This window comes from Microcaecilia unicolor, unplaced genomic scaffold, assembly GCF_901765095.1.
Source record: "Microcaecilia unicolor unplaced genomic scaffold, aMicUni1.1, whole genome shotgun sequence".
Taxonomy (NCBI): Eukaryota; Metazoa; Chordata; class Amphibia; order Gymnophiona; family Siphonopidae; genus Microcaecilia; species Microcaecilia unicolor.
In genome coordinates this window covers 62,507-72,651 of record NW_021963386.1, presented here as the reverse complement: position 1 = coordinate 72,651, position 10,145 = coordinate 62,507, and the positions used below count along the sequence as shown (strand labels likewise).

General features: G+C 44.2%; 1 long non-coding RNA gene across 1 annotated transcript in view; it reads right to left on the bottom strand.

The window, feature by feature from the left end:
* Positions 1-258: 258 nt before the first annotated feature.
* Positions 259-10,145, bottom strand: part of LOC115459270 — a 53,900-nt gene continuing 44,013 nt past the window's right edge. The window contains exons 2-3 of the long non-coding RNA XR_003940246.1: positions 6,180-6,224; positions 259-1,167 (exon numbers count right to left, since the gene is read on the bottom strand). This is a non-coding gene — a long non-coding RNA (uncharacterized LOC115459270). The remainder of the gene's footprint in view (positions 1,168-6,179; positions 6,225-10,145) is intronic.

The window sequence follows — 10,145 nt, the reverse complement described above, 5'->3', positions numbered from 1 at the left end:
AGCTATGAAATATTATGACAAAAAAGTGTTTAATGCTCATGTGAGGAAGACACTGTTTCTCCTTTCACCTCATATGACCATTGCTATTGTTATTAATTAGATTTTGCTCACACCTTTTTCAGTAGTAGCTCAAGGTGAGTTACATTCAAGTACACTGGATATTTCTCTGTCCCAGGAGGGCTCACAATCTAAGTTTGTACCTGAGGCAATGGAGGGTTAAGTGACTTGCCCAAGATCACAAGGAGCAGCAGCAGCAGGATTTGAACCGGCCACCTCTGGATTGCAAGACTGGTGCCACTAGGCCACTCCTCCACTATGTTTCTCTTTGTATCATACAACGACAAAGAGAGTCCAAATCTCCCGTAAAAAGCACCAAAAAAAAAACACAACGAAAACGGAAGATGCACAGGAAGACCAAACTAAAATCACAAATGTAAAAAAGCCAATATCATTTATTAAGACCCTACACGGTCCGTGTTTCGGCGAGAGAGGCCTTCTTCAGGGGTCTAAGACAAAACAAAAATACAATTCCGTTCTCTTTGTATCATAGCAGTATTGCCCTTCCATGACATTTCTCTGTCTATATTACATGGGTTTTGCTTCCTGTTTGGCACATTTCACTTCACATTTGGCACATCTCACTTCACATTGTGGGGGTGCCACACCCTCTTGGGTATATCTCTATCATGGGGACATTGTCCTTTCCTAATATTTCACCATCCATTCCATGGTGACCTTACATAGTTTTAATTGCTGCTTCTCCAGTCTGCCATTGTCTCCAAAGTGCACGAAAGTTCCAGTTCACATTTATCATTTGAGAGCCCAGCTCACTTTCAGAAAATAGACGTGTGTGTTATACACTATAAAATGGACATTGTGCTGATCTACAGGAAGCCCACCAAGAGGAACAAATGACTCCTGAAAAATCTCACAGAAAATGTGACAGGAGGAGGGAAGTCTTGATTTCTTTTTCAGTGAAGAGGAAACCCTTATAGTTCAGTGCAGTGGGGGTTGACTTTCTTCTTGCTGCTTTGGAATAGAGCTGGATACGGATGAAGAAATGCCACTATGTGTCTCCCCAATGGAATCATTTTCCCTGTGGATCTTATACTCCATTATGTGTCAGCAGCTGTTCACATCCTCCTTAGATTTCATATTATAGATATCCTGTAAAGGTAGAAGCAGATTGTGTTATTTAGTGACCTCTGTCTTGCCTGTATTTAATATATCAAACAACACTAGCCAGAGTCCCACTGGTTCTACTAGTTGTCATGTGGGGACAGTGAAGTTTCCTCTAGCAGTATTCCAATCAGAATGTTTCATCTTTGAATTTCTATGACACACACTGGCTGGGAATCTAACTATATAAATGAGAGGTGACCCACTCATCCGCAAATGCGCAGTAGAGACTTCCCTCTCTGTCCTGCCCCTGCGTCAAGACGTGATGACGTCAGAGGACGGAACAGAGAGGGAAAGGAACGCTGCGCTGGAGGCCAGCTGACGAGAGGACTCACAGGAGGTAACGAAAGCAGAGTTGATGGACACGGGGGCAGGGGAGGGGGGAGAGGAGGGTTGCTGGACATGGGTGGATGGAGGGAAGGGAAGGGAAGGGAAGGGGAGAGAGGACGGTTGCGGACGCAGCGATGGAGGCGAACTGACCACAGGACTCACAGGAGGTAACGAAAGCAGTTGAAGGCAAGGCTTATGCAAGTAAGTTAGTAGGACACGGCGATGGCGGAAAGAGAGGGGAAGGGTCAAAGGTGGCGGGGAGGTTAAATGGGGACAGCAGGGCAGAGGAGGTCACAATCACGGTACACTTAGGGGATGGGTGGACATGCATGGGAGCCGGAGGATGGAGGGCAGGGGAGAGGACAGTTGATGGACACGGGTGGATGGAGCGGATGGGAGGGGGGAGAAGAAGGTTGCTGGACATGGGTGGATGAAGGGGAGGGCAGGGGACAGAAAACGGTTGCTGGACATGGGTAGATGGAGGGGAGGGCAGGGGACAGGACAGTTGCTGGACATGGGGGGAGGGCAGGGGAGAAAAGAGGGTTGCTGGACATGGGTGGATGGAGGGGAGGGCAGAGGACGGTTGCTGGACATGGGGGGAGGGCAGGGGACAGAGGAGGGTTGCTGGACATGGGTGGATGTAGGGGAGGGGAGGCCAGGTGAGAGAAGAAGGTTGCTGGATATGGATGGATGGAGGGGAGGGGAGGTCAGGGGAGAGAAGAGGCTTGATGGACATGGATGGCAGGGATGGACATGGAGGGCAGGGAGAGGAGAATTGTTGAACATGGAAAGAGGGAAGGGAAGGCAGGAAGGAGATGACATATGGATGGAGGGGAGACAGAAGACATTCTGGACATGGATGGAGGGGAGGGAACACAGAGGAAGGAGATGCACATGGATGGATGGGAAGGGAGAGAGAAGAAATGCTGGACATCCAGCTGTTCCACTACATTTTTAAAAACAAAAATCTCGCCCGTTTTAATGGACTTAACGGCTAGTACTTATATATTGGAAAATGACAAATATATAATCATAGGCATTAGATACTGTTGCAAGTAGAATGTGTCACACACAACATGAACCAATCAAATGTCACTTATGATGCCCTCAGTGCATATGCAAAGTACACTGGTGCTTTTAGCATGTAAACAGATTCTTTTCTGCACAAATCCCCAAGAGCTCTGAAAAGTAAGAATGTATGCGTGCCTAATATAGGGCATAATGTCAGTCCTACCCTGCCCAGTAGCAACCAGAGGCAGAATTTCCTTCCACTCTTCAATGGAAGTTGGAAAGAATTATACAAAAGAGGGCAATAATGTCTGTCTCTCTGTTTGCCTGGAGGAGGGGGACTAAAATAACTCGCCAAACTGTAATAGAATTGGATGAAACTTAACATGAGGGAAAAATAAGTGAAAAGACACAACTGGCAGACCCTCAACTAACTTTCAGAGATCCCTTCTCATCGTTTCTACTCCCTCCAGGGTATCCACTCTATTGGCTATCTTCGTGTCATCTGCAAAAAGGCAAACCTTTCCTTCCAACCGTTCAGCAATATCTCTCACAAATATATTAAACAAAATGGGCCCCATCACCGACCCCTGAGGAACCCCACTGCTCACCATCCTTTCCTCTGAGCAGATTCCATTTACCACCATCCTCTGCCACCTGTCGGTCAAACAGTTTTCTATTCAGTTCACCACGTTTGGTCCTAAGTTCAGCCCTTTCAGCATATTCAGGAGTTTTCTGTGGGGGACCGTATCAAAGTCTTTGCTGAAGTCCAAGTAGATTACATCTAGCGCACGTCTCTCATTCATTTCTTTGGTCACCCAGTCAAAAAAGTCAATAAGATTCGTTTGGCAGGATTTTCCTTTGGTAAAGCCATGTTGCCTCGGGTCCTGTAACCCGTCGGTTTCTAGAAAGTTAACTATCCTTTCTTTCAGCAGCGACTCCATTATTTTTCCTACCACCGACGTGAGACTTACCGGTTTAGAAGGAATGGATCTATGGAATCTTAGTGGACATTGGGTGGCGTCTCCAGTATTTGGAGAATAAAACCGGTGCAGGACGGACTTCTACAGTCTGTGCCCTGAGAAAGGCAGGGACAAATCAAACTCAGATATACATATAAAGTATTACATACCATGTAAAATGAGTTTCTTGTTGGGCAGACTGGATGGACCGTTCAGGTCTTTATCTGCCGTCATTTACTATGTTACTAGCTCCTGTTTAATCGCTGCAAGGTGTGAGCTTACAGCTGGAAACAAAATCATCAGCCATAGAACAATGTCTCATTAGATTGAGAAAGGTGGTGTCAATGGAAAAGCTAATGGCTATTAGAAGGCAACATAGTAGATGACGGCAGAAAAAGACCTGCACGGTCCATCCAGTCTGCCCAACAAGATAAACTCACATGTGCCATTTTTTGTGTATACCTTCCTTGATTTGTACCTGTCTTTTTCAGGGCACAGACCGTATAAGTCTGCCCAGCACTATCCCCGACCCCAACCACCCGCTCCGCCTCCCACCACCAGCTCTGGCACAGACCGTATAAGTCTGCCCAGCACTATCCCCGCCTCCCAAACACCAGCCCCGCCTCCCACCACCGGCTCTGGCACAGACCGTATAAGTCTGCCCAGCACTATCCCCGCCTCCCAAACACCAGCCCCGCCTCCCACCACAGGCTCTGGCACAGACCATATAAGTCTGCCCAGCACTATCCCCAAGGTAGTCCTATAGGAAATTTGAAGAGAATTGGAAGGAGGAGTTGTACCTAGACAGTGTGACACCTAATCCATCAAGGAAGTCTGTGTGTGTGTTGGGGAAAAAGGAAGGGTATAAAAGTGTTCTTACAAAGACTGAGATAGCCACATGTATCTCTTTGTATGATACATGAGTAGCCTACTTTTGGATGCCTTTTGAAAATTAACACAAATCTCCCATTATTTGTGTTAATAGAAATATTTGTTAATATTGTATGTCTCTTCATCCTCTGTAAGTGGGGACAGTACTATCACTCTACCAATATCACTCTACCAATATGCCCTATTATAGAATTACTGTCATTCTGGTCAGTGTGCAACTGGTGGCAGTCAGTGTGTATAACTGCTTTGATTGTAACCACAGAATATCACGTTCCATCCCCCTTCCATTTAAAATTAAAAAGAAAAAATAGTGTACATATAATATACAGGTACTTATTTTGTACCTGAGGCAATGGAGGGTTAAGTGAGTTGCCCAGAGTCACAAGGAGCTGCAGTGGAAATTGAACCAGGTTCTGATGGTTCTCAGGCCACTGCACTAACCATTAGGGTACTCCTCTTGCAGGGCTACTAGCAGGTGATTCCTTACCCCTCTCTTCCTATTGGCCACAAAAAGAGTGTGCTATTTGAGGGACCCAACTACTGCACTTTTTTTGAATAGGAGGCAGGGGAATTCCTAGACAGTATTCTTATTGCTGGTAGGGAAACTCCCTACCAGTAGTGGGGGTTTTTTTGTTTGTTTTTTTAATGTAAAGAGTATGAGGCAGCACAGGAGAAGGGAGTGTGGATAGTTTTATGCATACTAAATTGTAGCAGAAGGAAGAGAAGGGCTCTGATCCTCAAAGGAAGTGAGGATAGTGGTTACTGATTCTGCATCTATCCTAATATTACTCACTATCATATGGGGGGGGGAGGGGGGGCCATGACCCTTACTACCCAGATCACTGTCATGAGCCCATGCTAGTAAGGCCTCACTTGGAGTATTGTGTTCAGTTCTGGAGGCTGTATCTCACTACAGCTGTGGTCTTCATTAATTTTTAAGCTGGGGCTACTTTGGATTCTAATGAGCTGAAGGAGAGCCACCAAATAGCTTCCCATGAGGGGTCATGACACTGTTGAGCAGTGTGTGCCAATGACATCTATTCTCATCAGCTATCCTCAAGTTGTGAGCATTTCCCCAAATGCATTCTTTTTTGTCTACTGAGAAATGCCTTGTCCTTCAAGCAAGCAACTCTAGCCCCATCTACTTTCCCCTTTCTGTCCTGAGCCTGCGTACAGAGGCAGAGTAGCAGAAAATAACTCATAAAGACAATGGGAGCTGCCCCTGAGGCTTCCATCGGTCTCCGGGCCTTGCATTGAAGAACATTGCCCTAAAGAAATGATGCTATTGAATTTTCAGCATTTGGAGCTTTTGTATATTGTTTGTCCCGTTCTCTTTTTTTTTTGTTCTCCCAGTACTTCTCTCTCATGTACAGGTGGTAGGAGATGGATGCTGTATTAGTCCTGTCCCTGGATTTTTGTTTTTGCTTAGTTAGATGTTATTGGTTGTTTAATAAGAATGCATTTATGAGAAAGAAAAAACAGTTATACAATGACTTGTGCCTATCCTTCAAAACCATAGGGAAAGTAACCTGCACTCTGTGGCATGTACCTCACTGGAAAGACTGAATAGATCATATTGGTCTTTATCTGCTGTCATATACAGTACTATGTTACTACATAACTCCAGGCCCAACCACTTTTGAACAGCTAAATCTAATTACCCAGGGGGCCATTCAGCAAGGTAAAATTTTCACCTTAGGTGATGTAACCATTTAACTCCTTAATAAAATGGCTAGATCTATCAGAATATGCATTTTTTTTCTACTCCTTCACAACATAGGTGCCTGCTCTGTCTATCTAATCTCTTACCATTTTCTTGATCCCGCTGTGTGCAATTTTGAGGACATTGGACTCCTGTAATTAATAAAAAGACATTTAGGGCAGATTATCAAACTGACTGCACTGCTACAAAGTCTGAGTAATTTAACCCTGTTCTTGTGCAACAGTTGTCAAGAGGAAAATATGCAAGGACTTAACACTTTGAAAATTTAAAGTATCTGTAAGCATTTTGCTTATATCAGTGCTTACGAATTTCTCTGTGGCTGGAACTGCAATTCATATCACCACAAAAAGCAAGTGACCTCAGAGTGGAATAGGACAATGACATCCTATGGAATGCTTGCCCAGGTTGCAACCCCAAATGTGGGTTGTGCAACCTCATTTAGGAAGCTCTGGTTTATATTCTCACATTTACATTCTGAAAACTCCAAAGCAAGTTGCCGGCGTAATAATGTAATTTAATACAGAATTTATATCCCATAAGAAACTCAAGGGGTATACATAAAATAACAAATCTAACATTTTACATCCTTAAATGGCAAATAATCTTGCTTAATACAATACTGATCCAATCAGTACAAAAATAAAACATTAAAAATATAAAACAAACTGTCTAGACACCATAATTGTCATAGAAGGTTGATATCTGGAATATACACTTAGTTATTTTTTTTTTTGTTATATTTATACCCTGTGCTTTCCCACTCATGGCAGGCTCAATGCAACTTACATGGGGCAATGGAGGGTTAAGTGACTTGCCCAGAGTCACAAGGAGCTGCCTATGCCTGAAGTGGGAATCAAACTCAGTTCCTCAGGACCAAAGTCCACCACCCTAACCACTAGGCTACTCCTCCACTCCAGTTAAGGCTCTAGAGAAAATTATACCACTTAAAAATGGTCCAATGCTCTACTTAAATGCTCACCCTGGTTCTTTCTAGAACTTAGGACCTTACGTGTGAAGGAAGAAAACTAGAAAGGAGATGATTTAAATCTCACCTGGATGTGTGCAGACTAAACGGTAGGAAGCACAAATCAAAGTATCACATAAGTACCGTCATACCGGGAAAAGACCAAGGGTCCATCAAGCCCAGCATCCTCTCTCCAACAGCGGCCAATCCAGGCTTCAAGAACCCAGCAAACCCCTCTCCCCGAAATTTTTTTAAAATAATGTTCAATGGACTTTTCCCTCAGGAATCTGTCCAAACCCCCTTTAAATCCCGTAAGGCCAGCTGCTGTCACTACATTCTCCGGCAACGAGTTCCAGAGTCTAACTACACGCTGAGTAAAGAAAACCTTTCTCCTATTTGTTTTAAATCTACCATATTCTAGCTTCATCTTGTGTTCCCTGGGTTTCTTGTTGTTTGAAAGTGTAAACAAACGCTTCACATCTGTCCGTTCTAATCCGCTCATTATCTTGTATACTTCTATCATATCACCCCTCAGCCGCCTTTCTCCGAGCTGAAGAGCCCTAACTTTCTCAGCCTTTCCTCATAGGGAAGTCGTTCCATTCCCTTTATCATTTTCGTCGCCCTTCTCTGCACCTTCTCTAATTCCTTTATATCTTTTTTGAGATGCGGCAACCAGAATTGGACACAATACTCGAGGTGCGGTCGCACCATTGAGCTATACAACGGCATTATAACATCTTCGTGTTTGTTTTCCATCCCTTTCCTAATAATACTCAACATTCTGTGCGCTTTCTTAGCCACCGCAGCACACTGAGCAGAAGTTTTTAACGTCTTATCAACGATGACTCCCAGATCCCTTTCTAGGTCCGTGACTCCTAATGCGGAACTTTGCATGACATAGCTGTAATTTGGGTTCCTCTTACCCACATGCATCACTTTGCACTTGTCAACATTGAACTTCATCTGCCACTTGCATGCCCAATCCCCCAGTCTCGCGAGGTCCTCCTGTAATCTTTCACACTCCTCCTGCGACTTGATGACACTGACTAACTTTGTGTCATCTGCGAATTTAATTACCTCACTAGTTACTCCCATCTCTAGGTCATTTATAAATATGTTAAAAAGCAGCGGTCCCAGCACAGAACCCTGCGGGACCCCACTAACTACCCTTCTCCAATGAGAATACTGACCATTAAACCCTACTCTTTGCTTCCTATCTTTCAACCAGTTCTTAATCCACTGCGGGACCCCACTAACTACCCCTCTCCACTGAGAATACTGACCATTCAACCCTACTCTTTGCTTCCTATCTTTCAACCAGTTTTTAATCCATAGTAATACCCTACCTCCGATCCCATGACTCTCCAGTTTCCTCAGGAGTCTTTCATGAGGCACTTTGTCAAACGCCTTTTGAAAATCCAGATACACAATATCCACAGGCTCCCCATTGTCCACGTTTGTTCACCCCCTCAAAAAAATGCAGTAGATTGGTGAGGCAAGACTTCCCTTCACTAAATCTGTGATGACTTTGTCTCATCAGCCCATGTTTTTGTATGTGCTCTGTAATTTTATTCTTAATAATAGCCTCTACCATTTTGCCCGGTACCGTCGTCAGACTCACCAGTCTATAATTTCCCGGATCTCCTCTTGAACCTTTTTAAAAAATCGGCGTAACATTGGCTACCCTCCAGTCTTCCGGTACCACACCCGATTTTAGGGATAGATTGCATATTACTAACAGTAGCTCTACAAGTTCATTTTTCAGTTCTATTAATACTCTGGGATGAATACCATCACCGAGGAAGATTTGGGTGGGATACCGGTGTCGGAAATGGTATTTCAAGCGGACGAGTCGGAGAAACTTACTGACTTCACAGTAAACCTGGAGGACGTAATGGGGCAGTTCAGCAAACTGAAGAGTAGCAAATCTCCTGGACCGGATGGTATTCATCCTAGAGTACTGATAGAACTGAAAAATGAGCTTGCGGAGCTACTGTTAGTGATATGCAATTTATCCTTAAAATCAAGCGTGGTACCGGAAGATTAGAGGGTGGCCAATGTAACGCCGATTTTTAAAAAAGGTTCCAGGGGAGATCCGTGAAATTATAGACCGGTGAGTCTGACGTCAGTGCCGGGGAAAATGGTAGAGGCTATTATCAAAAACAAAATTACAGAGCACATCCGAGGACATGGATTACTGAGACCAAATCAGCACGGCTTTTGTGTGGGGAAATCTTGCCTAACCAATTTACTTCAATTCTTTGAGGGAGTAAACAAACATGTGGACAAAGGGGAGCCGGTTGATATTGTGTATCTGGATTTTCAAAAGGCCTTTGACAAGGCACCTCATGAAAGGCTACAGAGGAAATTGGAGGGTCATGGGATAGGAGGAAAAGTCCTATTGTGGATTAAAAACTGGTTGAAGGATAGGAAACAGAGAGTGGGTTAAATGGGCAGTATTCACAATGGAGAAGGGTAGTTAGTGGGTTCCTCAGGGGTTTGTGCTAGGACCGCTGCTTTTTAATATATTTATAAATGATTTAGAGATGGGAGTAACTAGCGAGGTAATTAAATTTGCTGATGACACAAAGTTATTCAAAGTCGTTAACTCGCGACAGGATTGTGAAAACTTACAGAAGGACCTTACGAGTCTGGGAGACTGGGCGGCTAAATGGCAGATGACGTTTAATGTGAGCAAGTGCAAGGTGATGCATGAGGGGAAAAAAGAACCTGAATTATAGCTACGTCATGCAAGGTTCCACGTTAGGAGTTACGGACCAAGAAAGGGATCTGGGTGTCGTAGTCATCGATAATACACCGAAACCTTCTGCTCAGTGTGCTGCTGCAGCTAGGAAAGCGAATAGAATATTGGGTATTATTAGGAAAGGTATGGAAAACAGGTGTGAGGATGTTATAATGCCGTTGTATCGCTCCATGGTGTGACTGCACCTTGAGTATTGTGTTCAATTCTGGTCGCCGCATCTCAAGAAAGATATACAGTGGTGGAAATAAGTATTTGATCCCTTGCTGATTTTGTAAGTTTGCCCACTGACAAAGACATGAGCAGCCCATAATTGAAGGGTAGGTT